Source organism: Balaenoptera musculus, chromosome 9 (assembly GCF_009873245.2).
Source record: "Balaenoptera musculus isolate JJ_BM4_2016_0621 chromosome 9, mBalMus1.pri.v3, whole genome shotgun sequence".
Taxonomy (NCBI): Eukaryota; Metazoa; Chordata; class Mammalia; order Artiodactyla; family Balaenopteridae; genus Balaenoptera; species Balaenoptera musculus.
The window spans coordinates 16011740-16017595 of NC_045793.1; the positions used below are offsets into that span (position 1 = coordinate 16011740).

At 42.3% G+C, this 5856-nt stretch overlaps 1 non-coding gene across 1 annotated transcript; it reads left to right on the top strand.

The window, feature by feature from the left end:
• The first annotated feature begins 634 nt into the window (after positions 1–634).
• Positions 635–706, top strand: TRNAG-UCC. Its single transcript has one exon. It is a non-coding gene; the product is annotated as a tRNA-Gly (tRNA).
• Positions 707–5856: the final 5150 nt, after the last annotated feature.

Sequence of the window (5856 nt, forward strand, 5' to 3'; positions counted from 1 at the left end):
TTAAGAGCATTACTGTAGAAATACAAAGCCCCTTCTGAAGATAAACTAGACTACAGTTCTAAGTTCTGTCATGCAAACTTCCAACACAGACAGCCTTTGAGGATTTCTTTCTCCACAGCAAGCCAGAAGAGGGGAGGATTACCTACCCCCCACCAAGCCAACAGAAGAGGCCTTCAACAAGATAATTGGGAAAGATTAGAGGTGTCTACAAGTAGGGGAAAAGGACATTTCCCTCCTCTGCTGGGCACCTAATGAACTGCCAAAGTCATGGACTCATCCTGGTGAAGTCATTGGTGTATAGAATGGTGAGAAGGTTCTTGGAAGTTTGATATATGTGCCCTAGAGTCTGGGAGCATCCATGAGCCTAGAAACCTGTGCCTCCTCCACTGGAGAATGGAAGGTAATAGGGCGTCTTCCTACATATCCACCGTCTTGCACTGCAAGTTTACATGTGTTTCCCTTAGGTTAAATGGACATCAAAGAATGGTAACAGGGCTATGGGTGACCATCTAAGTATCCTGTCCCAGAGTGAAGCCTGCCAGGGTGAGGGGACCTCAGCAATAGGAGACTGTGATTCCCACCACACGGGCAGTTGCTGAGGGGGAGGGGCATTACGAGAGTAAAGGCAGGGACTTCTCTGGTGGTCCAGTGGTTAAGACTCTGTACTTCCAATGCAGGGGCCCAGGTTCAATCCCTGGTCAGGGAACTAGATCCTGCATGCTGCAACTAAGATCCTGTATGCAGCAACTAAGACCTGGAGTAGATAGAAAGATAGATAGATTGAATGAATGAATGAATGAGTAAAGACAGACAGTACTTTGTCCGTGTCAGAATCCAAGCAGAGTCTCTTAAAGAGTTCATAGCCTGCATCCCAGCAAGAGAGTCAGCATTTGGGCTGCACCAGATTACAATACCACCAATTAGGTAAGTTATTAGTCCCATATTTTCTAATTCTGCCTCCTCTAACTTGACCTTGGAGAAGCCGGAGGCAGCAAAGGGAATAAGTGGATGTATTAGTTATCGATCACTGCCTAGCAAATTACTCTAAAATTTGCAGCCTAAACCAAAAATAAACATGTCTTTTCCAACAAGTTTCTGTGATCAGGAATTTGGGAGTGGCTTAGTTGGGTGTTACTGGCTCAGGGTCTCTCAAGATATTATAGTCTAGATGTCGGCAAGGGCTGCAGTCATCTGAAGGCTTGACTGGGCCTGGAGAATCTACTTTCAAGGTGGCTCACTCACGTGTCTGTGGAGCTGAGGTTGGCTGTTGGCAGGAGGCCTCAGTTCTTCACCATTTGGAACTCTCCATAAGGCTGCCTTGAGTGTATTCAAGACATGGTTGCTGGTATCCCCAGAGCAAGTGAATCAAAAAAGAACAAGTCAGAAGCCAACATTATCAGTTTTGAAAGTCATATGCCATAATTTCTGCCATGCCCTTATACATGTGAGCCCTTTTTTGGTGTGGGAGGGGACTGCACGAGGGTGTGAATATCAGGAGGTGAGAATCACTGAAGAGATGCATAGTTAGGACAGAGCTAAACTTGGAAGAGGAGAGAGGCTTTGAACAGGACTTGCAATTGTTTTATTTATTTATTTATTTATTTGGCTGCACAGCATGTGGGATCTTAGTTCCCTAACCAGAGATCAAACCTGTGCCCCCTGAGACCTGGGACATTACCATCCTCTCGCACCCCACTCTCTTTCCTGCAACAAAAGAACAAAGGAGGGATATTTGCCTTATACATACTTGTGTAAATACAGAAAATACATCAGCAAATTTATTTGTTTCCACCTCAGAAGCAAATCAAGATCCAATGCTTCTCACTTCTCTTGTGCTCCTGTTCTGGGTGAGGTACCATCTTCCTGCATGGACTTCTGGGACCAGTCTCGTGGCTTCCCTCTCAGCCCCCAGAGTCTCATCTCCACACAAAGCCAGAGTGGTTCTTTGAAAACACATCCAGATCACTGCCCTGCTAAAAACCGTTTAGTAGCATTCCTTCCCACTTAGTAAAATCTAAATTTTAAAGTACCATTTTCTGATTCAGAAATTCCACTTTTGGGTATATATCCCAAAGAATGGAAAGCAGAGACTCAAACAAATCTTTGTACCCTCATGTTCATAGCAGCACTATTCAGAAAAGCCAAAAGGTTGACAATTATTCGTCAACAGATGTATGGATTAACAAAACGTGCTGTATACATGTACTAGAACATTATTCAGCCTTAAAAAGGAAGGAAACTCTGACATGTGCTACAGTATGGATGAACTTTGAAGACATTATGCTAAGGGAAATAAACTAGTCAAAAAAGGAAAAAATAAAATAAAGTATCAATACCATTCTCTAGCCAGAAAAAAAAAAGTCCTCCTTACCAAGTACCCTATTACACAACCCTTTGTCAAAATCTTTCAAGAAAACTGTTTGAAGAAAATATTTTGGTTGCTATGCCTCTTCAATGTTCAGAAAAACTATCTAAAGCTTAGAAATCAGGCTGAAAGCTGCTTGCACGACTTTTTAATGTCCAGCTAGTCCACTGAAGGGTCCTCAGGCTCTGGGAATATAATGCATGTTGACTTAGAACCAGTCTTTTTACAATTCTGTCAAGTTCCAGGTTAATTTATAGAAAACAGATAAGGAGAGGTTCCTCAAAGGTTTGGGTTTATTGCCTTGTAGCTCATTAATCCGTTTTGTATCTGATTTAACAATCTTATTTTTAGCCTTCCTTCTTTCATTTATTAATCCACTTTCTCCTATCTCCTTAGAACCTGCATTGTCACACAGCTGGTTCCCTCATTAATGAATTGATTGAAACTTTGACTTGGGCTCACTATGTGAAGTGTATGAAAAGCGTGTTTATAACATTTTTTTCTAATCACATAATTTTTATTTTCTATTTATTCAAAGACTTCTCTTAGATTTATTTAGGCATAGCTTTTTACTTTATGTCACTCTGGATCATACACAAAAGGGAAATATAAGTGAAAACGATTGGTTAAGGAATCCCTAAATCCTCTTAATACTCACAGGCTAAGTCTTCTACTAAACTTTCCAACGCAGCATCATCAGTGTCTGTGTTTTTCCACAGGCAGTGGTGATGTAACATTCCTTAAAATTGTGCTCCTGAATTCAGTTGTCTCCTGAATATTCCAATTCAGCAAGTTTGGATGCTTGCAATTTCTGGCTTTGCATGTAGTCTTTAATTCTTATTCAAATATTTCAGTAATGAGGTATAAATACAGCTTCATCTACAAGATCTTTTCTTAGGTCGTTAAAGTATTTTATTATTGCTTTGCAGAAAAATATGGAATTGTGGGCATTTTTTTTTTGTTTGTCCAAAAAAGTTTGCTTCATTACCATTGTTGACCGAAAAATAAAAGCATAATGTGAAAGTTGTGAGTTAAGTTTTATTTGGGGTCTAATGAGGACTATAGCCCAGGAAACAGCCTCTCAGATAGCTATGAGGAATTGTGCCAAAGAGGCAGGGGGGAGGTCAGTATATCTATGATTTTAATGAAGGGGGATACATGCAATCAAACACACATTTTGGCAGAAGGTTGCTGCTAGTCATGAGGAGCAGATGTCTCCGTTAATGATTTTAGTGCTTTTCTAGATAGGAGAAGATGCAAGAAATTGAGCTCATAAAATTTTCTCCTGAAAATATCTAGCTATCTGAAGGCCTGTTCTACCAGTTTTCCCCAGAGCACAGAGTGCCCAATTCCTGGTCTCCACCTTGAACTCCTTTCAGGGTGTGTTGAAGGTCAGCGACTGCAGTGGCTAGTGACTTCATTCTTGTAGAACCAGATGGTGAGTGACAATTTTTAGTTGACACTGGCCAGGACTCCCCTGGGCTTATGGGGACCATAGAGAGTCACCAAGAGTGCAGAAGGCAGTGGGGCAAAGCCTCTGTGCCTGGGTGGAGTCATTCCTGTTGGTGACTAGTTCTGAGGTATAGATGTTGAGGGCAAGAAGTTTCTTCCCCAGAGAAGACTCAACTCTAGTTGAGTTGATGGAGCCAGTAAGAACAACACGTGTCCTGCAGGGTTCTTCCTCTTGGTGTTCTCCTCTGGCTGCTCCCACTGGTCCTTTACTCCCTTCTCCCCATCCATTTCCCTTCAGTTCTCACATCACCTCTACATCCTATAGGGTGTTGCCCACTCTTGGTTCTCAAGATAAAAGCTTCTTTCACTTCTTTTCTTTCTTGATAGATCTCAGGAAGAGCCTAAATCTTCAGCATAAAGAAGATATTTCCTTTTTCTAAAGGGCAGGGGAGACTCTGCCAATTTAGTTAATCCATTCAAGAGGAGAGAGAGGTTTTCTTTCCATCCTGGAGAACATTTCTCTACTCTTTTCTTTCCTTGCCCCACAAGGGGCCGAATGATACCTTCTATGAAAGAAAACAACCATCGAAGCAAATATTTTTTAATACTTAAAAAAACAATCAACAGAAAATTTATAACTACAATCTTGAAAACTGAAACAGGAGGGAGCATAATGAAAGAATTTTTTGGTGACTTTTAAGTCATGTTAAAATAGTAATTCAGAGAGGGGATTCTGTTGTTGTGTTTCCAACATGTGAATAGCATCAAATGTAGATTGTTGCCGAGTCCAAGCTTGCTCTGCTTGCCGCACGACAGGCCAGTAAATTGGGAGATGTGGTGTTGAGACAAGGAATAGCGACTTTATTCAGAAAGCCAGCAAACCAAGAAGATGGTGGACTAGTGTCCCCAAAAAACCATTTTATTGGGGTCTGGACGCCAGTTTCTTTTATAGAACAGAGAGGAGGAGGAGGTGAGGAAGTAAGGCAAAAAGGTCATTAGTTTTGTAAAATATCTTCTGGCTTGGCCAGCATTGGGGAGGGGATGTGTTAATTTCTTCTTTTCTGCAGCCATTCACAGGTGGGCAGGATCAGACTGTCTCCCTGTGAGCTGAACAAAGACACTTTAGTTTAACATTCAGGCAGAGGGTCAGGGTTCCCTGAGGCAGGCTGTTATGTATGATTATAGTAACAAAAGGAATGAAAAGAAAAGGTGAATGTAAAAGAAACAGATCCAACATGGAGTCAGATTTTGCTCTTCCCTGTTACAGGATGAGCCCCAACTTCATCTCCAGAGTTCTAATCCCACATATCCAACATCTTATGGAGCATTTCCACTTTATTCTTTTTAAAAATTTTATTTATTTATTTTTTGGCTGCGTTGGGTCTTTGTTGCTGCGCACGGGTTTTCTCTAGTTGTGGCGAGTGGGGGCTACTCTTGATTGCAGTGCGCGGGCTTCTCATTGCAGTGGCTTCTCTTGTTGCGGAGCACGGGCTCTAGGTGCGCGGGCTTCAGTAGTTGTGGTGCGCAGGCTCAGTAGCTGTGGTTTGCAGGTTCTAGAGTGCAGGCTCAGTAGTTGTGGCACATGGGCTTAGTTGCTCTGCGGCATGTGGGATCTTCCTGGACCAGGGATTGAACCCATGTCCCCTGCATTGGCAGGTGGATTCTTAACCACTGTGCCACCAGGGAAGTCCCCCACTTTATTCTTTGTAAAATGAAATGCTGAAATTTTCTTTGGGGAGGGAAGCAGCTGCTATCCCTGCCTTTCTTACTGAATGCAAGTTTGTGTGCCTGATGCACATCAAGGCCAAACAAACCAAAATGTTGGAGTTTGGAGCAGGGAAAGGTTTATTTTAGGGCCAAGCAAGGAGAACAGGTGGCTCATGCTCAAAAACCTTGAACTCCCTGATGGTTTTTGGGGAAAAGTTATTATAGGCAAAATTTGGGGTGTCTGCAGGGTGTGTGACTTTCTTCTGATTGATTCGTGGTGAGGTAACATGTTGGTGCTTCCAGGGCTCTTAATCACTAGCTTGAAGTTTCCA